This window comes from Balaenoptera acutorostrata, chromosome 13 (genome assembly GCF_949987535.1).
Source record: "Balaenoptera acutorostrata chromosome 13, mBalAcu1.1, whole genome shotgun sequence".
NCBI classification, from domain to species: Eukaryota; Metazoa; Chordata; class Mammalia; order Artiodactyla; family Balaenopteridae; genus Balaenoptera; species Balaenoptera acutorostrata.
Genome location: NC_080076.1, coordinates 88014134 through 88036372, shown reverse-complemented (window position 1 = coordinate 88036372; position 22239 = coordinate 88014134). Strand labels below are relative to the sequence as shown.

The 22239-nt window shown below is 46.7% G+C and overlaps 1 protein-coding gene and 1 pseudogene across 1 annotated transcript in view; both read left to right on the top strand.

The window, feature by feature from the left end:
- The first annotated feature begins 15087 nt into the window (after positions 1 to 15087).
- SCARB1 (scavenger receptor class B member 1) overlaps positions 15088 to 22239 on the top strand; it is a 90488-nt gene continuing 83336 nt past the window's right edge. Inside the window, exon 1 of the mRNA XM_057527023.1 lies at positions 15088 to 15213. The gene's annotated coding sequence lies outside the window, so the exon portion shown is untranslated. The remainder of the gene's footprint in view (positions 15214 to 22239) is intronic.
- Positions 19969 to 21707, top strand: LOC103014603 (E3 ubiquitin-protein ligase RBX1-like; annotated as a pseudogene).

Here is a 22239-nt window from a genome sequence, read left to right as displayed (position 1 = left end):
ACTCAGTCCTCGTCACGCACGGCACTCACTTCAATGCGAAACTTCTTCGTTGTCCTTTTTTTTAAAAAAATTTTTTTGGCTGCACTGCCTGGCATGTGGGATCTTAGTTCCCCGACCAGGGATCAAACCTGTGCCCCTTGCACTGGAAGCTCAGAGTCTTAACCACTGGGCCGCCAGGGAAGTCCCAATCTGCAACTTCTTAACGACTCTGAGACCAAGGCACGGTGAAAGTCCCGATTTTATTGATGCAGAAACTGAGGCACAGAGAGGTACAGGGAGGGCGCCAGGCAGTCTGGCCCCAGTTCCACACTCTTTTTTTTTTTTTTTAAATGTTATAGAATATATATTTGTATAGATTTTTATTTATTTTTTTGTATTTTTAATTTTTTAATACAATTTTAAAGGTTACCTCCCATTTACAGTTATTACAAAGTATTGGCTCTATTCCCTGTGTTGTACAGTACATCCTTGAGCCTACCTTACACCCAGTAGTTTGTACCTCCCACCTCCTCCCTACTGATAACCACTAGTTTGTTCTCTGTATCTGTGAGTGGGCTTCTTTTTTATGATATTCACTAGTTTGCTGTATTTTTTAGATTCCACATTTAAGTGATATCATACAGTATTTGCCTTTTTCTATCTGACTTATTTCACTTAGCATAATGACTTCCAAGTCCATCCATGTTGCTGCAAATGGCAACATTTTGTTCTTTTTTATGGCTGAGTAGTATTCCACTGTATATATGTACCACATCTTCTTTATCCATTCATCTGTGGATGGACACTCAGGTTGCTTCCATATCTTGGCCATTGTAAACAAGGCTGCTAGGAACACTGGGGTGCATGTATCTTTTTGAATTAGTGTTTTTGTTTTTTCCGGTTATATATCCAAGAGTGGGATTGCCCAGCTCCACGGTCTTAACCACTGTGCTCTCAGATCCCCGTGGAAACACCACGAAAATTGGTTTTTTTTCTGTTTTATTGCTCGGACTGCAGCTCTCGGTGCTTGGAACCCAAAGCGTCTGATTCAGGCTCCGATTCCAAGAAGAAGCCTTTTATCTTCTTGCTGGGCTGGGTGGTAGAGCCATCACAGCAAGCCCAGGGCCTCAAGAATGGTCTGTCGTGTCGCACATTTAGGAGCGGCAGGATGAACGGCTTCACGGAAGTCTCAGGGATGACTCATTGGCGTGGATAAAAGAAAGACAAGGCCAAGTTGTTAGAAGTTCATAGCTCGATTCCAAGAAGCTAACCACACATGGCTATTTACATTTAAATTAATTAAAATTAAATAAAATGTGTTCATCCATTGCACTGGCCACATGTTAAGAGTCTAGTAGTGGGAGAATTCCCTGGTGGTCTGGTGGTTAGGATTCGACCCTTTCATTGCTGTGGCCTGGGTTCAATCCCTGGTCGGGGAACTAAGATCTGGCAAGCTGTGTGGCGAGGCCAAAATTAAAAAAAAAAAAAGTTTAGTAGAAACATGTGACTAGTGGACATGTTTCCATCATGGCAGAAAGTTCCGTTGGATGGTGCTCGTGTAGGTGGACCATCACTTAGTTAAGCATCCTTCTACTGTTGGCTATTCACGTTGCTTCCAATATTTTTCTACTATAATCAGTGGAACAAGATTATGACTATTCTTTTTTTTAATGTGGTTTTCTTTTTTTAAAAAAATTATTTATTTATTTATTTATGGCTGTGTTGGATCTTCGTTTCTGTGTGAGGGCTTTCTCCAGTTGCGGCAAGTGGGGGCCACTCTTCATCGCGGTGTGCGGGCCTCTCACTATCGCGGCCTCTCTTGTTGCGGAGCACAGGCTCCAGACGGGCAGGCTCAGTAATTGTGGCTCACGGGCCCAGCTGCTCCACGGCATGTGGGATCTTCCTAGAGCAGGGCTCAAACCCGTGTCCCCTGCATTGGCAGGCAGATTCTCAACCATTGCGCCACCAGGGAAGCTCCCTATTTTTTTTTTTTAATAAGGTTTTATTTTGTTTTGTTTTGGCTTCACTGCGTGGTTTGTGGGATCTTAGCTCCCCAACCAGGGATTGAACCCAGGCCCTCGGCAGTGAGAGTGCAGAGTCCCAACCACTGGACCGCCAGGAAATTCCCTATATGGCTATTCTTACACATAGATTTTTGCCCATGTGTGCATGTATATCTGATAGATATGCTTCTCAAGGGAACTTGTGGGTCAAAAGGCACATGCTTTTTAAATTTAGACAGACTTTGCCAAGTCCCCCTCCAAAGAGGTTCCACAAATTTACACTCTGCCAACAATAATCAACAGCCCCTGTTTCCCCACACCCTGGACAGCACTGGGGCTTCTCAAACTTTGATCTTTGCTTGTCCGCTAGGTGAATAATGGTATCTTACAATAGTTTTAATTTGAAAATTATTTTAAGTTTCCCCTAACCTCATTCATTATTTCACCGACAAAAGCACTTTCAATATGAAAAACATTTCTCCAAGTTCTTTGTATCTTAGTTGGGGACTTTGTCCTTCAGGGCAGCGTCTACTGTTTATATTGATTGCCTCACCCATCACTGGTGTTGAACTGTGTGCAGCTAATTATTAGCTATGGTGGATTCAGAAGGAAGGGTAGAATTGGATATGGAACGCCCAAAGCTACAACAAATTATAAAAGGGCCCGGCTGTCACTTAAAAGAAAAGTATGATGTTTCTCATAATAGACTCCATTATCAGGTACAGATTGTTCATTTAACTGCACAGGTAAGAGGCTGTCACCTAGTCCTTTTCCTCATGAGTAATTGACTTTTTGCTCTCGGAATGCAAATCTGCAGTGGCAGATACACAGGACTGTTGACTTTTAAACTGTGTAACATTTAAAGATAATTTTGGTACACCCATGTTTGGAGGAGCACTATTCCATAGCCAAAAATGTGGAAAGAATCCAAACGTCTATCAACGGATGAACGGATAAACAAAATGTGGTGTATCTATACATTAGGATATTATTCATCCATGAAAAGGAAGGGAATTCTGACACAGGCTGCAACATGGATGATCTTGAGGACATTATGCTAAGTGAGGTCAGCCAGTCACAAAAGGGCAAATAACGTAGGATTTCAGTTATATGAGGTCCCTAGAGAAGTCAAATTCATGGAGACAGAAAGTAGAATGGGGGTTGCTGCCAGGGGCTGGGGGAGGGAGATGGGGAGTTGTTGTTTAAGTGGGACAGAGTTTCAGTTGGGGAAGATGGAAAAGTTCTGGAGATGGATGGTGGTGATGGTGGCACAAGAATGTGAACGTACTTAATGCCACTGAACTGTACACTTGGAAGATGGTTAAAACGATTAAAGAAAAACAGTGCACACATGGAAAAGTGTTTAGGAAATAGGTGGAGAAACAGAAAATAGTCATAGAGGCTCCCATTTGGGAACTTCTTCTATTAGGGATTGAACCCGCTCCCCCTGCAGTGGAAGCACAGAGTCTTAACCACTGGACTGCCAGGGAGTTCCCTGTTATGTGTCTTTTTATTTTTTTATTTCTTTATTTTAAAAAAATGTATTTATTTATTTTTGGCTGCATTGGGTCTTTGCTGCTGCGCGCGTGCTTTCTCTAGTTGTGGTGAGCGGGGGCTACTCTTCATTGCAGTGCACGGGTTTCTCTTGTTGCAGAGCACGGGCACTAGGTGCGTGGGCTTCAGTAGTTGTGGCACGCAGGCTCAGTAGTTGTGGCGCACGGGCTTAGTTACTCCGCGGCATGTGGGATCTTCCCAGACCAGGGCTCTGAACCCGTGTCCCCTGCATTGGCAGGCGGATTCTTAACCACTGAGCTACAAGGGAAGCCCTCTTATGTGTCTTTTTAAAATCACAATTTAAAATGTTTAAAAAGTATTTTTAAAAAACAAGCGCACCCGTCTGGAGCCTGTGCTCCGCAACAAGAGAGGCCGCGATAGTGAGAGGCCCACGCACCGCGATGAAGAGTGGCCCCCACTTGCCGCAACTAGAGAAAGACCTCGCACAGAAACGAAGACCCAACACAGCCATAAATTAATTAATTAAAAAAAAAAATTAAAAAAAAAAAACAAGCGCACCAAATATGTCATAATATTAAGGTTCAAGAGAGCCGGATGCTGAATATGTTATTCCCTATCCTCTCATGAATGTTTAAAATATTCCACAATCAGGAAAAAATTCTGAAAGTAGTTCTTTAGGGTACATGGGCAAAAAAAAACTGTGATGTAGAATCTTTTTAGACTTTATGCAAATCTTTAGACTTTAAAAGCAGCAATAAGGCTTTGATTATCTTTTTAAAATTATAAATTTATTTATTTACTTATTTATTTATTTGGCTGCGTTGGGTCTTCACTGCTGTGCACAGGCTTTCTCTAGTTGCGCGAGCAGCGAGCGGGGGCTGCTCTTCGTTGCAGTGCGCGGGCTTCTCATTGCGGTGGCTTCTCTTGGTGCAGAGCACGGGCTCTAGGCGCGCGGGCTCAGTAGTCGTGGCTCGCGGGCTCTAGAGCGCAGGCTCAGTGGTTGTGGCGCACGGGCTTAGTTGCTCTGCAGCATGTGGGATCTTCCCAGACCAGGGCTCGAACCCGTGTTTCCTGCATTGGCAGGCAAATTCTTAACCACTGCATCACCAGGGAAGTCCCATATCTTTTTAAAATTAAAAAAATACATATACACGATTTAAAAAAATTCAACAGTATTGCTTTGATTATCTATTGCTGCTTCATAAACCATTCCGAACTTAGCGGTGGAAAACCACTATGATCTATTATGCTGATCTCCCAGGGTTCTGGGGTGAGTGGGCTCAGCAAGGTGGTCGCTGCAGGGATCTCTCATGTGCTTGGGGTCAGAAATGGCTGGAGGAGTCAGGGAGGCTTCCTCCCTCACTCGTTTGGCATCGGGAGCTGGTTTTGGCTGGGACCTCAGTGGGGGCTCTTGCCAGAACTCTACACAGAGCAACTTCATGTGGTCAGAGGTTCCTCCCAGCATGGCAGCTGGTTTCCAAGAGCCAGCAGCCCTTGAGAGCCAGACGAACACTGCATCACTTCTGCCACCTTCTGTGCATTAGAAGCAAGTACAGCTAGAAGGTACAACTTCAAGGTCATGTTATTAAAAAGGAATCTGGTTGTCCTCCACTCACTTTCCCTCTGCCCTTGGGCTTGAATGGGGACAGGGTGCCAGTGAGCCAGCTCTGACCCTCGCGGGCGGGGTAAGTGTGTGGCAGAGCAGCGAGACAGCTGCCTAAACATTCAAGGGGAAGAGAATTAGTTTCTACCTTTTTGTTCTGGTTTTTGCTTTCTTCCCCCCTCCACAATGTGGTTAAAAAACACATAACATATAATGTACCATCTTAACTATTTTTAAGTATGCAGTTCAGTAGTGTTAACTATATGCACATCATTGTACAACAGATGCCCAGAACTTCTGCATCTTGCAAAACTAAAAGTCACTGAATAACAACTTCCCACCCCACTCCACCCAGCCTCTGGCAACCAGAATTCTACTTTCTGTCTCTATGAGTTTTACTACTCTGGGTACCTCATATAAGTGAAATCATACAGTATTTGTCTTTTTTGTGACTGGCTTATTTCACTTAGCATAATCTCGTCAAGGTTCATCCATGTTGTACCATGTGACCGGATTTCCTTCCTAATTTTTAAGGCTGAATAATATTCCATTGTATGTGTATACTACATTTTGTTTATCCATCCATCAGTGGACTCTTGGATTGCTTCGACCTCTTGGCTGTCATAAATAATGCTGCTATTTGCATGGATGTGCAAATATCTCTTTGAGATCCTGCTCTGAATTCTTTCGGGTATATACTCAGAGATGGAATTGGTAGATCATATGGTAGTTCTATTTTAATTTTTTGAGGAATTGCCATACTGTTTTCCATAATGGCTGCACCATTTTACATTCCCACCAACAGTGCCCAAAGGTTCCAATTTCTTCACATCCTTCCCAACACTTGTTATTTTCTGTTTTGTTTGTTTGTGTGTTCATTTTGTTTTGATAGTAGTCATCCTAATGTGTGTAAGGTGATATCTCACTGTGGTTTTGATTTGCATTTCTCTGATGATCAGTGATGTTGAGAATCTTTTCATATGCTGGTTAGCTATTTGTATAACATCTTTGCAGACATTTCTATTCAGGTTCTTTGTCCATTTATAAATCGGGTTATTTGATTATGGGGTTGTGGAGTTGTAAGAGCTCTTTATATATTCTGGATTAACCCCTTAGTAGATATACAATTTGCAAATATTTTCTGCCATTCTGTAGGTTGCCTTTTTGCTCTGTTGACTGTGTCCTTTGGTGCATAACAGGCTTCACCTTTACATGGATAAATGTCAAAGAATTTGCAGGCATGTTTTAAAGCTACCACAAGCATGAAAGGGTTTTGGGGGGGAAAAAATGTCTCCCTCTGCTCTGACTGCCTTCCGCAGAGATAACCTCTGTTACTGGTTTCTTGTGCAGCTTTCCAGAGGTTTTCTTTGAGGATTTGTGATGTAAAGTTTCCATAGAAATTGTGCACAGTTTGTATTTATGCAAAATGAACTACGAGGTGGACCTTGGATCCTCTGGAACAGGTCTCTCAGGACCTCATAACCCTCATTTGTAACATAGGACAGTTGGAGTGGGTGATTTGCAAGGACCCTACATCCTGGATGAACACGGGCCACATGCTGGAAAAGAGCACTTTCCCACATGCTTCTGGAGCCTCCTTTCACTCGGTTTATGGAGGTTTGCTCTTGCCTTGGAAGGTGATTTCTTAAAGGAGAAAGCATTTGCTCTGAGCAGAGTCTGAGTTGTTATTTCACGGGACTCTAAGAGTTTGTGTTTTGTTTCACTTAAATAAGAACACATTTCCTCTTCTCAGTTCTGTGCTGGGCAAAACTCTAATTTCAGTTCTTACTTTTCAGAAATTGCAAAGGATGTGAAACGTAGCACAGGAAGAAACAAATCTGCTGCCTTGGCCTAAGATTCTTCTCCAATCTGAGATTCTTAGTGTTGAATGAAAAAGGTTCTCAGACACCAGTGAGTGTCATGATGGGCTGGATTGTGGATTAACAATGCAGAATTCTTGGAGTTTCAATCCACACCCGCTGAATCAATCTTTGGACTTGGCTATAAATATACAACTTCACTTATCATGGAAGAAAAGATCCAATTTACAATAGCAAACATAATGATGAAATATTTAGCAGCAAACTTCTCAAGGAATGTGGAGGATATAAATATAAAAGGTGTTAAAATTCTACTATTAAATATAAAAGGAAGCTTGGATGAGTGGCGAGATGATCTTTGTTCTTAGAGAAGAAGAATCCATTTTGGAATGATGTCAGAGTTCCCTAAATATAGCCAGAAATCAATGCAATCTCAGTTAAATAACCAACAGGAAATTATGGGGGACTTTGAGAAAATGGTGCTGAAGTACACAGAAAAAAGTGAATACATGAGAATTGTCAAGAAAATTCTGGAAATGGAGACTAGAGAGGGGAGATTAGCTTTACCAAATATTATAATGAATTATAAAGGTGGAGTATTAGATATAGTTGGCCCTAGAGAAGGAATGGCTGGATTGAGCATTGTCATAAGAGAAAAATCCAGAGAGATGAAAGTATATAAAGAAACTGGCTTGTTAAAGATGGTGACTTCGGGCTTCCCTGGTGGCGCAGTGGTTGAGAATCTGCCTGCTAATGCAGGGGACACGGGTTCGAGCCCTGGTCTGGGAAGATCCCACATGCCGCGGAGCAGCTGGGCCCGTGAGCCACAATTGCTGAGCCTGCGCGTCTGGAGCCTGTGCCCCGCAACGGGAGGGGCCGCGATAGAGAAAGGCCCGCGCACCGCGATGAAGAGCGGTCCCCGCACCGCGATGAAGAGTGGCCCCCGCTTGCCGCAACTGGAGAAAGCCCTCGCACGAACCGAAGACCCAACACAGCCAAAGATAAATAAATAAATAAATAAATATTAAAAAAAAAAAAAAAAAAAAAAAAAAAAGATGGTGACTTCATTCAATGGAGAAAGGACTTGTAATACATTGGATTGGCATAACTGGATTCCTTTCTTACTCCATAGCTGAAAACAAATTAATTCCAAATAGAGCAGAGATATAAAAATAGAAACACCTACAAATCACTGGAAGAGAATATAGATTTTTAAAAAATTCTTGGTTTGGGAGACTTTTCTGAATATAACACAAAACTAAGAATTCATAGAAAAAGTAAATCTGATCACGAGAAAATAAAATTTCATCTTTTGCAAAATATTGAAGGCAAAGCTGACTTGGAAAATATATTTGTAACTCTGATGTTAGGCAAAGAATTGGTGTCCTTCATATACAAAGAGCGAGTGCTAACAAACAAGCCAGTAGAAGAAATGATCACAGGAGGTCAATGTGAAGTTCACAAATGGCTGATAACTATATGAAAAAATGTGCGGCCTCATTTGTAATGAAAAGAAGTGCAGAGCCAAGCAATTAGTAATTTTTCACCTCTCCAGTGTGCGAAAATGAAGAGTTTGATAATACCCAACTGTTGAGGATACAGAAAAGGTTCTTGTGTATACTGTCACTGGGAGTATAAATGGTGATACTCTTTTTGGAGACTGGCTTGGAAAAGCTTTTCAAAATGAAAAAGGTGCATACTTTGGATCCAGCGGGCTCAGGGCTGGGTGTTCAATCCCATGGAAATGCAGGTGGCACTGGTGGTTGCCCCGCCAGGATCTTTCTCCTCCTTCGACCTCTGGGGCAGAACCCCCTCCTCTACAACGCATGTGTCCTGCGTGAATGCTGATGGGCCCACCCAGCAAGATGCAGACAGGGCCTCCAATAAGCCCCTAAAATAAGACTTTCTGGTAACTTTTAAACAGAGGCTGAAGTCAAAAGGACGGGGAAGGCACAGCTTGTTGGAGAGTCTTTCCAGGCAGAGGGGACAGCATGTGCAAAGGCTCGTGGCTGGAAGGGGTAGCACCGTAGGGGTGTGGGTTCCTGGGTCATATCACTTTGAGGGCTCTGGGTGGTAAGTAAGGAAAAATCCAATCAAAAGCGACTCGAACAATAGAGACCTTTGTTACGTTGCATAACAAGAAGCCAGAAATGGGGCTGCTCCAGTAGGGGTTAATTTAGTACCTGAACATCGCCACAAGGACCCAGATTCTGGCTTTTCCCGTTGGCTGTCAGAGCACAGAATTGAATGAACTGTAATCCGTGGTTCACACCACAGTCTCATCATTTGGTCCATTCAAGTCCTGCTTATGTTCTTTTTAACAGTTGGATTCCATCTATATGAACTGTGCGAATAAGCAAATCCACAGAGACAGAAAGCAGATTAGTGGTTGTCAGGGGCTGGGGGAGGGGGAGCAGGGAGTGACTTTTTTAAAGAGTATGGGGTTTCTTTTGGGGGAGATAAAAATGTTCTGGAATTAGATGGTGGTGAGAGTTGTACAACATTATGAATGTACTAAAACCCACGGAATCGTACGCCTTCAAAGGCTGAACGTTATGGTGTGTGACTCAATAAAATTATTATTTTTAATAGGAGCACACCGTTTTGGTTTTTTTTGTTTTTTTAAATTTATTTTTGGCTGTGTTGGGTCTTCGTTTCTGTGCAAGGGCTCTCTCTAGTTGCGGCAAGCGGGGGCCACTCTGCATCGCGGTGCGCGGGCCTTTCACTATCACGGCCTCTCTTGTTGCGGAGCACAGGCTCCAGACGCGCAGGCTCAGTAGTTGTGGCTCATGGGCCCAGTTGCTCCGCGGCATGTGGGATCTTCCCAGACCAGGGCTCGAACCCGTGTCCCCTGCAGCGGCAGGCAGATTCTCAATCACTGCGCCACCAGGAAAGCCCTAAAATTGTTTTTTTAAAGAGGAAGTTAAGGGACTTCCCTGGTGATTCAGTGGTTAAGACTCTGCCCTTCTACTGTGGGGGGCCCCGGTTCGATCCCTGGCTGGGGAACTAAGACCCTGCATATCATGTGATGCGGCCAAAAAGGGGGCAGGGGAAAAAAAGTTAATTGGTTAACGAAAAAAAAAATTTTTTTGGCCATACCGCACAGCATGCAGGATCTTAGTTCTCCCACCAGGGCTTGAACCTGTGCCCCCTGCAGTGGAAGCGCAGAGTCCTAACCACTGGACCGCCAGGGAAGTCCCCTTGTTATTTTAAAGTAATCCCTCATCCAAAATAAAAACCAAGACTTTGGCAATGACTGAGATCTGACTTTGTATGGTCCCCCCACCCTATTTTTCCTCACCATCCTCCAAAATCTGTCTTCAACATTGCCTTGTTTTTTCATATGTATGCACAAATATAGAGAGAGATGCAAACTGTGTGTGTGTGTTTGAAAACTTCCGTTGTTTTTAGCAGGGAGGGATAAATTGGAAGTTTGGGATTGACATATGCACACTACTATATTTAAAATAGATAACCGACAAGGATCTACTGTATAGCACAGGGAACTCTACTCAATACTCTGTAATAACCTAAATGGGAAAAGAATTTGAAAAAGAATAGATACATGTATATGTATAACTGAATCACTTTGCTGTACACCTGAAACTAACACAACATTGTTAATTAACTATACTCCAATACAAAAAAAAAAACAACTTCCGTTGTTTTTACCTTGGCATTATAACGATAACATATAATATCATAAGGATGCCAGGTCCTAGGCCTGAGGAGGGCTTTGCAAACTCTGCTGGCCAAGCACAGTCAGGGCTCTGTGAGCTGGGGAGGAGGGCCCGAGGAATGCCTGCTGGGCAGACCTCTGCTGTCGGAGTCTGCGGTGGAGCTTTTGGAGGTTTTCAACTCTGAAAAAAATTATGGTGCCCTCTCCCAAAGAAGTGATTCAAAATAACCACATGGCTCAGCAGTAAAGTGGGTAAAGCAAGTCTAACAGCTTGCTTGTTTAATATTTTGGCCTCACCTCATGGCATGAGGAACTTCTCCGACCAGGGATTGAACCCGTGCCCGCTACAGTGGAAGCCCGGAGTTTTAACCACTGGACCACCAGGGAAGTCCTCTAACAGCTTTCTGATGATCTTCTCACGCTGGCCACTTGGCTGCATTTAAAAAATATTAAATACAAAATCGTTTCAGAATTGTACGAGTGGAACAGGCGGCTGGGGGACAGGCGAGGGAGGGGCCTGACTTCATCAACTAGGCCTTTCTGTTTCTCTTGAATTTTGTAGCTCTTAGGCTCTGAAATCTGAAGACCTGGGTTCAGATTCAGGCTTGGTCACTGTCTGGTTGTGTGACCTTGGACAGGTCACTTCACTGCTCTGTGCCTCAGTTTCCTCATCTGGAAAGTAGGGATATTACGGGTTCTGACTTCAGAGGGTCAGCATGAGGATTCAGTGAGCAAAGATATAAAGCATTCAGAACAGTGCCCGGCACAGTTCAGGGTCCCTAAATGTCAGCTATTATTTTTTTTTTTTTCAGCTATTATTTTTTAAAAATATTTATTTATTTATTTATTTAGGCTGTGCCAGGTCTTAGTTGCGGCACGTGGGATCTTCATCGCGCCATGCGGACTTCTTAGTTGCGGCCTGCGGACTTCTTAGTTGTGGCATGCATGCGGGATCTAGTTCCCCGACCAGGGATTGAACCCCTGCATTGGGGGTGTGGAGTCTTACCCACTGGACCACCAGGGAAATCCTAATGTCAGCTCTTATTATGATCAATATCTGTTATGGTTGAACTGTGTCCTCCAAAAAGGTACACGGAAGCCCTAACCCCCTCAGAACGTGACCTTGTTTGGAAATAGGGTCATTGCAGATTAGTGAAGATGAAGTCATATTGGAATAGGGTGGGCCCCTAATCCAAGATGACTGGTGAGACGCCTTTTTTTTTTTTTTTTAATTTTATTTTATTTATTTATTATTTTTATTTTGGGCTGCATTGGGTCTTCGTTGCTGAGCACGGGCTTTCTCTAGTTGTGGCGAGCGGGGCCTACTCTTCCTTGCGGTGCGCGGGCTTCTCATTGCGGTGGCTTCTCTTGTTGCGGAGCACGGGCTCTTGGTGCGCGCAGGCTTCAGTAGTTGCGGCACATGGGCTCAGTAGTTGTGGCTCACGGGCTTAGTTGCTCCGCGGCATGTGGGATCTTCCCGGACCAGGGCTCGAACCCGGCTCCCCTGCATTGGCAGGCAGATTCCTAACCACTGAGCCACCAGGGAAGCCCGAGACGCCTTTTAATGAGTCTGTGGGTCAGCGATCTGGGTACAGCTTAGCTGGGTGTTCTGTTCAGGGCCTCTGAAGACACACAGGGAGAAGATGGCCACGTGACGAGATGTGTCTACAAGTCAAGGAACACCAAGGAAGCCAGCAACCACCAGAAGCTGGAAGAGGAAAGGAAGGATCCTCCCCTAAGAGCCTTCAGAGGGAGCGTGACCCTGCCCACACCCTGATTCCAGATTTTAGCCCCCAGAATTATCAGAGAATACATCTCTGTATTTTAAGCCACCCCGTTTGTGGTACTTTATTACAGCAGCCCAAAGAGACTAATACAATATCTATTGAAAATTACTTGATAAAGTCAAAGAAAAGCAGTGCTTGAAAGCGATTCTTCCTCTATTTCTTCTTGTGCCCTGGAGCAGGGTGGAGGTGTCAGTTCCGAGTGCCCACAGCTGAGACCAGGCAGTAAGGGTGGCTTGTGAAGGTGTTCGGACTTTGTCCTGCAGGTCCTGAGAAGCTCCTGGAGGTTTGTTTTGTTTTGTTTTTTTAAAGATCTTATGTGGCCAATTTACTAGTTTTTATTTATTTATTTGTTTGTTTATGGCTGTGTTGGGTCTTCATTTCTGTGTGAGGGCTTTCTCTAGTTGCGGCAAGTAGGGGCCACTCTTCATCGCGGTGCGCGGGCCTCTCACTATCGCGGCCTTTCTTGTTGCGGAGCACAGGCTCCAGACGGGCAGGCTCAGTAATTGTGGCTCACGGGCCCAGCTGCTCCGTGGCATGTGGGATCTTCCCAGACCAGGGCCCGAACCCGTGTCCCCTGCATTGGCAGGCAGATTCTCAACCACTGCGCCACCAGGAAAGCCCCTCCTGGAGGTTTTAAATCTGGGACAGACAGTTTCCAAGGTGAGTTTTAAGAGGCTCTGCCTGCCTGCGGGTGGAGGATGGAGAAGACAGTTTAGGCCAGTTGGGGGATGGGTCTGTCGACCAGGCAGGATGATGGTGTTTCAGTGATTCTTAAAGTGTGGTCTCCAAAATAGCAGCATCAGTGTCTCCTGGGAACTCGCTAGAAATGCAAAATTATAAGCCCATCCAGACCTACTGAATCAGGCCCCCTGGTTGGGGGTGGGCAGCTCTTTGGGTCCCCCCTACCCCCATCCCACCAGGTGATTCTGAAGTGCCTCAGGTGTGAGAACCACAGGTCTAACCAAGGCGGTGGAAATGGTGCATTCATTTGCTAGGGCTGCCATAACAAAGTACCACAAACTGGGCGGCTTCAAACAGCAGAAATGTATTTCTCAGAGCTCTGGGGGCCAGAACTTGGAAATCAAGGTGTTGCGTGCTCTCCAAAGCCTCTACCAGAGGAACCTTCCTTGCTTTTTCCAGTTCTGGTGGCGGCCGGCGTTCCTTGGCTTGTAGACCCATCACTCCAGCCTCCCCTGTGTCCCCTCCTCTTATAAGGACACCAGTCATTGGATTTAGGGCCCACCCCAATCCCGGATGACTTCATCTTCACTTGATCACATCCGCAAAGACCCTATTTCCAAATAAGGTCACACTCACAGGTCCTGAGGGTTAAGACTTGAACATATCTTTTTTGGGGGACACAATTCTACCCACTACAGATGGAGAGAAATAAAAGGATTCGAGAAATATCAAGACAAGAGAAATCTTAATGGTTAGCTGGGGGTAGGAGGGAGAGAAAACAGAACGAAGAGGAAAAACGACTCAAATGCTGTTACATCAATAACAAAGCCTGGACTGACACTGGTGTCTTGTTCCTCTCTGAATGAGTTCCTTAGGGTAGAGTTTCAGGAACTTGATTCCAGTATCTTAGGACTGGTAAACACCTTGCTGAAATAAACTCCTTCCCGCCTGAGAACCTGTCTCCCTTCCCCGCGGGGCAGGTCTGGGGAGAGAGGAGCTGGAAGAGAAGATGCCCGTCGCCCATGGAGCCCCCAGCTGATTGCACTGACTTCAATTCAGGCCACACTTGAGGGCCAAAATCAAAATCAAGGTCACAGAGCCCGGGGACATCTGAAGCTGCTGCAGATCTCAGCGGCCTCAAAGGAAAGGATGGAATGGGAGACCATGGGCCTGTCTCCGGGTAGAGGAGCTGGGGGACCCGTCAGCGTGGGATTCCCTCCCTCCCAACCACAGGCTGCATTCAAAGCATTTGTTCTTCTGGAAGATTCTTCTCCTCCCTTCTCGCAGTCCCCAGGAGTTCTGATCCCCTGGAGGGCTTGTGAAGACACAGATCACTGGGCCTCACCCTAGAGTGTCTGATTCAGCAGGTCTGGGGTAAGGACCAAGAATCTGCATTTCAATCCTGTTCCCATCTCTCAGAACGGAGAACCACAGCCCGAGATGAATGGCTCTGAGCCCCCGTTGCACGTGGGGGTCACACGGGGAGTTAAAAACACCAACCCCAGTCCTGGACCCCGGACCCCGAAAATCTCCGAGGATGGGGCATGAGCTCTGACTTTGAAGCCCCCCAGGATTCTAAAGGTCAGCTAAGTTTGAGGTTGACACCATTCCCTCACTATGATTGGCTGAGAAGTGGACACGTGACCAAATTCTGGCCAATAAGACACGGGGGTGGTGTGCTGGGGGACTTCCGGGTTGATGGCTGCCGTCTTGCATTGCAGCAGATGCTGGGGCAGGAAGACAGAAAGAACGTGGGTGCTCAATGATGTCCATCCTTGACCACGGAAACTGAGAACCCCAAAGCTGCTCCATCTCAGGACTTCCCCCTTTTGTGGAAATAATAAATATCTTCATTGTTAAACGGCTCAGGTTGGTGCTTTCTAGTACTTTCAGCCAAAAGCATCTCAATGGCTGCAGATGTGAAACCCTCTGGCAAGTACCCAGCAGCCACAGTCAACAGCTTTATTGATTTACTTATGCAGTGAATGTTCACTGAGTGTCTTCTGTGTGTCAGGATGGTTCTGGGTACTGGAGAGCATGAGAGAGGTCCCTGCTGTCGTAGAGCTGCATTCCAGCGGGTGGAGACAGACACAAACGCAAGTCAACGAATAAACCAACAGAATAATTTCAGACAACGTTCAAGAAGGTAAATAGAGTGGTTTGCTGGAGAGCGAGGGAGGGTGGGGCTTCTCTGGGAAGGTGACATTTGAGCAGAGAACTGAATGAAGAGCCAACTATGTGAAGAGGGGCAGGGGAAGGATTCCAGGCAGAGGGCACAGCAGGTGCAAAGGCCCTGGGGTGGGAGTGAACTTTGTTCAAGGAACTGAAATGTGGAATGTGAAGGTGGCATGATTATGCCAGCAGCCTTCAGGGAAGTATCTAAAAGCACACAAAAGCCCCACAGTCCAACTTTTTCTCTCTCTTTTTCTCAATTTCTTAGGGCTTTTGTTTTCAGGTCCAAAGTGTACTAGCACTGGTTTGTTGAAATCTGAGCGGAGTTTTTCAGGCTTCTCTTCCTAGCTCAAGAGAACCACTTAACCTGTCACCGTGTGTGGCCTGCTGTACACTGGCTTTTTTCAATGAAAGCCAAGTGTTCGTGCTTCAGTCTAACTAAACAGCTCTGTCTGCAGCAGGTCCCCATCTGTTTTGCTGTTTTTCCTGCCAGAACATTTTCTCTCCTGCCCAGAAAACTGCAGCTCCTGTCACGGCCCCTTCCTTTACAACACCCACCTCGTCTGCCTGGGGCCTGCCGACGCCTGGGGACACATCCCACGGCATCAGAACAAGAGGATGGCCGCTGTGCCGCCAGGCAGGAGTGTTGTTGAGGCCAACGTTGGTACAAAGAATCCTTTAGGATAGAAAAGGCCTTTGCCCTTTTAAAAAATTCACTCGACTGTAGAACAGCAAAGTTGCCGTTTTCTTTCCTGCGTGGGGACACTGTCTCTGGGCACTGGGTTGAGGTGTGTGCCGGAGGTGGCTGAAACCCAGGTCCAAGCAGGTTCCAGAAATATTCTTTGGCAAGAAATGGATGGCAACACCATTCTGCACACGGCTGCCAGCAGCAGAAACTCCCGTTTGGGCAGAGATGGGGTGGTGCCCAGAGGGACCACAGTATGCTCACTCACAGGGTTCTTTGTTTAACTGTGTTTACTGCGAGTTTCCTGTGAGCAAGGGGGACACGGTCTCACACAGGTCCCAGACCAGTGGGGACAAAGATATTATTCTCACACCACTGAGTCTATAATGCCACCTGCACCTGAGAAAAATGCTCCCAGGGAAAGGAATCTGCTTCAGGGAGGGTGTATTACAGAGGTCACAGAGTGAACCTTTTTCAAAGCAAATAGGATAGAGTTACTTCCTGCTTAAATCCTGCACTGGCTTTCCGTTGCCCAGGCATAAAGTCCAGACCCCTCCCCGGGGCCCACAAGGCCCTGCAGCTCTGGCGCTGGTCCAGGTCCCCCACTTCTCCCCCTGCCACTCCCTGAGATGCAGCCTCCCTAGCGTCTTGTGGATCTTCTGATGTGTTCAGCCTATGCTCACCCCAAGACCTTGGCACGTGCTGTGCTCACTGCTCTAAGCACTTTTCACAGGTCCCCACGTTCTCCCTCGAAGTCTGGCTCCAATGCCACCTCCTCAGAGAGGCCTCCCCTGGCCGGCCCATCTCAAGTAACTCTCCTTATGACGTCTTCTTGTTTTATTTTCATGGCACTCTAATTTTACCCAGCCTGATTGCTTATGTCTGTCCCCTCCACTGCTATGAAAGCACCACGCGGGCCAAGACCTTGCCTATCTTCACAGCAGGGCCCAGTGCATGCCATGGTTTGTGGAATGAATGAATGAATGATTGAGGGACCTGACCCCATCTGGGCCAGCCAGTGAAGGCTTTCTGAATTGACATATGGTGGACAAGGAGGGCCTCACCTCTGCTTCTTTTGGGGGGCCTCACCGCACGGCATGTGGGATCTTAGTTCCCTGACCAGGGATTGAACCCGCGCCCCCCTGCAGTGGAAGCCAGGAGTCTTAACCACTGGACCACCAGGGAAGTCCCACCTTTGCTTACTTTTTGACCTCACATCTCACATTCTCACCTCTCTCCTCTACCAACCTGAGATCTTCCAGTTTGTTTGTTTTATTAAATAAACACGCTAAGGTTCTAAGGGCTTCACAGATAGGAGCTCACTTGATTCACACCACAGCCCTCTGAAATAGGTATTATTAGCCCCATTTTACAGATGGGGCAATTGAAGTCCAGAGAAGTATCATGCCCACAGGTGAGCCGAGATTTGAACCTGGATTATCTGGCTCCAGACTTGCTGTTTTTAATGACTATTCTTTCTTACCTCCAGGCTTTTGCCCCAGAACGCTGTCTCTAGGATTCTCTTCCTCTTCTCTAATTAATTCCTTTTTCACCACAGAATCAGTTCTCATATCTGTCAGGGTTCAAGCAGGAAGGGGACAGTGCACTAAAACTGGGAGATTTTGAAGAGGGTTTAATACAGGGACTGTTTTAAATGTGTGAGGAAAATAAAGGAGTCGAGAAGCTGTTCTCACTCCTAGGGCTGAAGGTTGGAGGGGAGGGAATGACCTTGGAAGCTGGAAGGAGAGGGGCTGCCTTACTTGGAAAGGGTCATGGCCAGCCTGAGCGTTTCTGTTATCTGTTGCTGCTAAAAAAAAACACCCCAGGGCTTCCCTGGTGGCGCAGTGGTTGAGAATCTGCCTGCCAATGCAGGGGACACGGGTTCGAGCCCTGGTCTGGGAAGATCCCACATGCCGCGGAGCAACTAGGCCCGTGAGCCACAACTACTGAGCCTGCGCATCTGGAGCCTGTGCTCCGCAACAAGAGAGGCCGCGATAGTGAGAGGCCCGTGCACCGCGATGAAGAGTGGCCCCCGCTTGCCACAACTAGAGAAAGCCCTCGCACAGAAACGAAGACCCAACACAGCCATAAATTAAAAAAAAAAAAAAACACCCCAAAAGGTAGTGACTTAAAACAACAAAAATTTAGTATTTCTTATCATCTTCTGGCTTGAATAGTTCTGGAATGCCAGGATACCTGGCAGGTCCACAGATGCTGGCTGCCAGCTGGGAGCTCAGCTGGGCTGGTGGCTGAGGGCATGGTCCTCACTCACATGGCTTCTCCACACAGCTGCCTGGGCTTCCTCACAACATGGTGGCTGAGTTCAGGAAGGAGTGTTTTAGGAGGTGAAAGCAGAGCTGCTGATGGATTAAGGTCCACTCTTGGAGGCTACCCAGGTTCACTTCTGCCACAGTCAACCTGTGGTTGACAGAGGTCACAGTGTCAGCCCAGATTCTGAGGGAAGGAAAATGTATTCTCAATAAGAGGAGTAGCAAAGGAGGATGAACGGTGTCTTTACTAAGAACACACCACCGGAGGAGGCTGGAGAACATCTCATTTCTCCTCACTCAACTTCTTCAGATCTCCTACCTCCCAGTGGCCAGAGCCAGCTAGAAACCAGAGGACATGGGAGGCTGCTTACCTGGTTTCTGAGGGCCACCTTCTTAGGGAAGACATCAAGATGGAGAAGCAGAAGGTGGTTCTTGAGGGACAGGACAATATCCTGGCATAGGACCTCCCACTCTCAAGCTCTGCGAGAACTCTCTCTTTTTCCTTTGTTGTGCAGTTTGTAATTCTAGACCTCTGTGATTATTTATTGTCAGTCTCTCCTTCAGTACTGTGAGCTCCAAGACGGCTGGGACCATGGCTGCTTCGCCCACCACTGGATCCCCCAGCGCAGCACTGTGTCCGGCACAGGGTAGATGCTCAATGAATATGTGTTGAATGACTGAGCCCTTCCTGATATGACACAGATTTCTTCCCTGCCTTCACCCCTCACCCCCGATCCATCCGTCCCAAATACACCTTCCGTCCGTCCAGGTCTCCCTGGCTTCCCCAACCCAAGTCACTACAACCCAGGCTGCTCAGGGCCACCTCATTCTCATCCTAGCTGAGCCACACTTTTTACTCTTGACCCTCAAGCAGCAGTCAGGGAGATGTATTTTTATTCTTTAAAAAAAAAAAAAGGGAAATTGTCTTAGTTCGCTGTGTCTGCTGTAACAGAATACCGCAGATTGGGTGGCTTATAAACAACAGATATTTTTTTTCCTCATGGTTCTGGAGGCTCGAAGTCCAACACCAAGGGGCTGGCAGATTCTGTGTCTGGTGACAGCCCACTTCCTGGTTCATAGATGGTTATAGGTTCCCTGTATTCTCATGTGGCTGAAGGGGTGAGGGAGCTCTCTGGGGTTTCCTTTATACGAGCACGAATTTCATTCAAAATGACTCCAACCTCATGACCTAATCACCACCCAGAGACCCCCCCACCTCCAAATACCATCACGCTGCGGGTTAAGATTTAACATATGAATTTTTTGTGTGTGTGCTGTGTGTGTGGGAGGCACAAACATTCAGTCTATAGTAGGAACAGACACAAAAGTAGAGAAAATCATACCATGAACTTCCATGGACCCATTTTTCAGATTCAACACCTATCAAGTTTTTTTGTTACAGCTGCTTCATCCATCCTTTTCACTTTCTCTTTTAGTGAATTATTATTATTTTTTAATTAATTAATTAATTAATTTATGGCTGTGTTGGGCCTTCGTTTCTGTGCGAGGGCTTTCTCCAGTTGCGGTGTGCGGGGGCCACTCTTCATCGCGGTGCGCGGGCCTCTCACTATCGCGGCCTCTCCTGTTGCGGAGCACACGCTCCAGACGCGCAGGCTCAGTAGTTGTGGCTCACGGGCCTAGTTGCTCCGCGGCATGTGGGATCTTCCCAGACCAGGGCTCGAACCCGTGTCCCCTGCATCGGCAGGCAGACTCTCAACCACTGCGCCACCAGGGAAGCCCCTAGTGAATTATTTTGAAGCTACTCTCAGTTACGATGGCCTTTCTCCCCTGCATCCTGCAGTATGCACCTCGAAAATGCTTCACATAACAGTTATCACCCCTTCAAAATTAGCAATTATTGAAAGATTTGTTTCTTTGGTCGCACCGCGCAGCACGTGGGATCTTAGTTCCCCGACCAGGGCTCGAACCCGCGCCCCCTGCAGTGGAAGCGTGGGGTCTTAACCACTGGACCGCCAAAGAAGTCCCATGTATTTTTTTTTAGTTTTTATTTTTTGGCCGTGCCGCGCAGCTTGTGGGATCTTAGTTCCCCGACTAGGGATTGAACCTGGGCCCCGGCAGTGAAAGCGCAGAGTCCTAACCACTGGACCGCCAGGGAAGTCCCTGAAAGGTATTTTAAAACCTAAATCAGATCACTCTGATTTAGGTTACTCTTCTGCTATGAGATCTCCACGGCTAAAATTGGAATTCTTTACCATGGCCTAAGAAAAACCTAACAATTTATTGCACAAACTTTGAGGGTAAAAGGGGGAGGGTGCTAGCTATAATCATATTGGGACAAGAGATATAAACTGGGCGGTCATGCTATCTGAGGGGCCTTCCCTTCATGCCGCCGTCTCTGCTTATCTGTTCCTTGAACAGATGGGACATCTCCTTGCCACAGGGCCTTTGCACTTACTGGGTATTTTGCCAGAATGTCCTCCCTGGTCTCCCCCTTCTGGTCTCACCCCTCCACCCCCTCATTTCTCTGTGGTGTTACCTCATCTGTTTCTCTCATTGGCACCTTAGCATCATATAAAATCCTTATTTATTTGCTTAGCTGTGTTTTGTTTTGTTTTAAAATCTCTCTCCCCTGCTAAAACGTGAGGCCAGGACAGAGGGGACCTGTCTGTCTTGTTCGCTATTCTATCCCCTGCCCCTAGCACACAGTAGGCCTGGCACAGAGTGGGTTCTGGGTGAATATCTGCTCTGTGAATGGATGGACGGATGTTCATCCCTGCAGGTCCGGCAGGGCCAGGCGACCTCAGAGGAGCCTACTGGGTCCTGGGAGTGGAACCATCCTCACTTCTCCAGCCGTCTGGGCTGTGGGAGCAGGCAGAGGCTTTTCTCCTGTGATCCGGCAGACCCAGAGCAGAGTTATTAGCTCCTGGTTGCCAGCTGAACCCTCCCACACACTTACACCTTTGATCTGGAAGGTGGTTTTGTGTTGGAGACTTAGCTCTTGCCAGAGAGACATACATGTCTCAAGTCCTGAGAGGCGGGGGCAAAGGTGAAGTTCAACTGGCAGCTTTTAACGAAGGAGGACGTCTGGAGACTCCCAAGGTGGTGGATGATTCTGCAGGAAGTCAGCGTTTTGTAGGGGCTTGGCTGAGTCTCCTAGGGGATGTGGTGGTGAGACTCTGGAGACCTCCACCAATATTAATATTCACACAGCTGCAAGGGTCTGTGTGTTTCCAAAGTGGCGGCGGTGATGGATGTGGACCCCTGGGGTGGCACCAGCATCACTGCAGGCAAGAAGCGCTCTGACGTGAAGAGGGGGGAGTGTGGTAGCCCTCTGAGCCTGGGATAGTGTGGTTGGTCACTGTGCCATCTGCAGGAACCACGTTATGAATCTTTGCGTAGAATGTCAAGCTAACCAGGTGTCTGCTATTTCTGAAGATGTGCTGTTGCACGGGGGAGTTTAAGCACTTCCCCTGCATCTCCTGCTGCCTCAAAACACAGTAGGTGTGTCCGCTGGACAACAGAGAGCGGGAATTCCACAAGTGTGGGCATTAGAAAAAAGAGCATTCTTTGATCAAGCTCAACTGTTTTGTTCTTCGTTTAATGACTTGCCCTCCTGTTACTTAATTGTTCAATAGAACTGTGTCTCTCCTGCTTTGTCTTTTCAGTTTGCTCTTCCTGCAGCCCTATTGTACTCTGTGTCAAATAAAATTTACTTTCCTAAATTCTAAAACAGTGTCCTGGGAATTCCCTGGCAGTCCAGTGGTTAGGACTCCGTGCTTCCACTGCAGGGGGCATGGGTTCAATCCTTGGTTGGGGAACTAGGATCCTGCAAGCAAGCCGCCTGGTACGGCCAAAAAAAAAAAAGAGGATTGTGAAAAAAAAATTGCAAGAGTCATTTTCACCTACTGAAGAAAAACAGCTCCTAGGAAGTCATTTGCTTCAATGAGATAGTATAGCATCCTAACGAACATCTATCCAGGCACACTCCTGCCTCAGGACCTTTGCACTGACTTGTTGCCTGGGCCTGGAAAGACCTTCCCCAGATATCTACGTGGCTCGTTCCTGCACTTACTTTAAGCCTTTG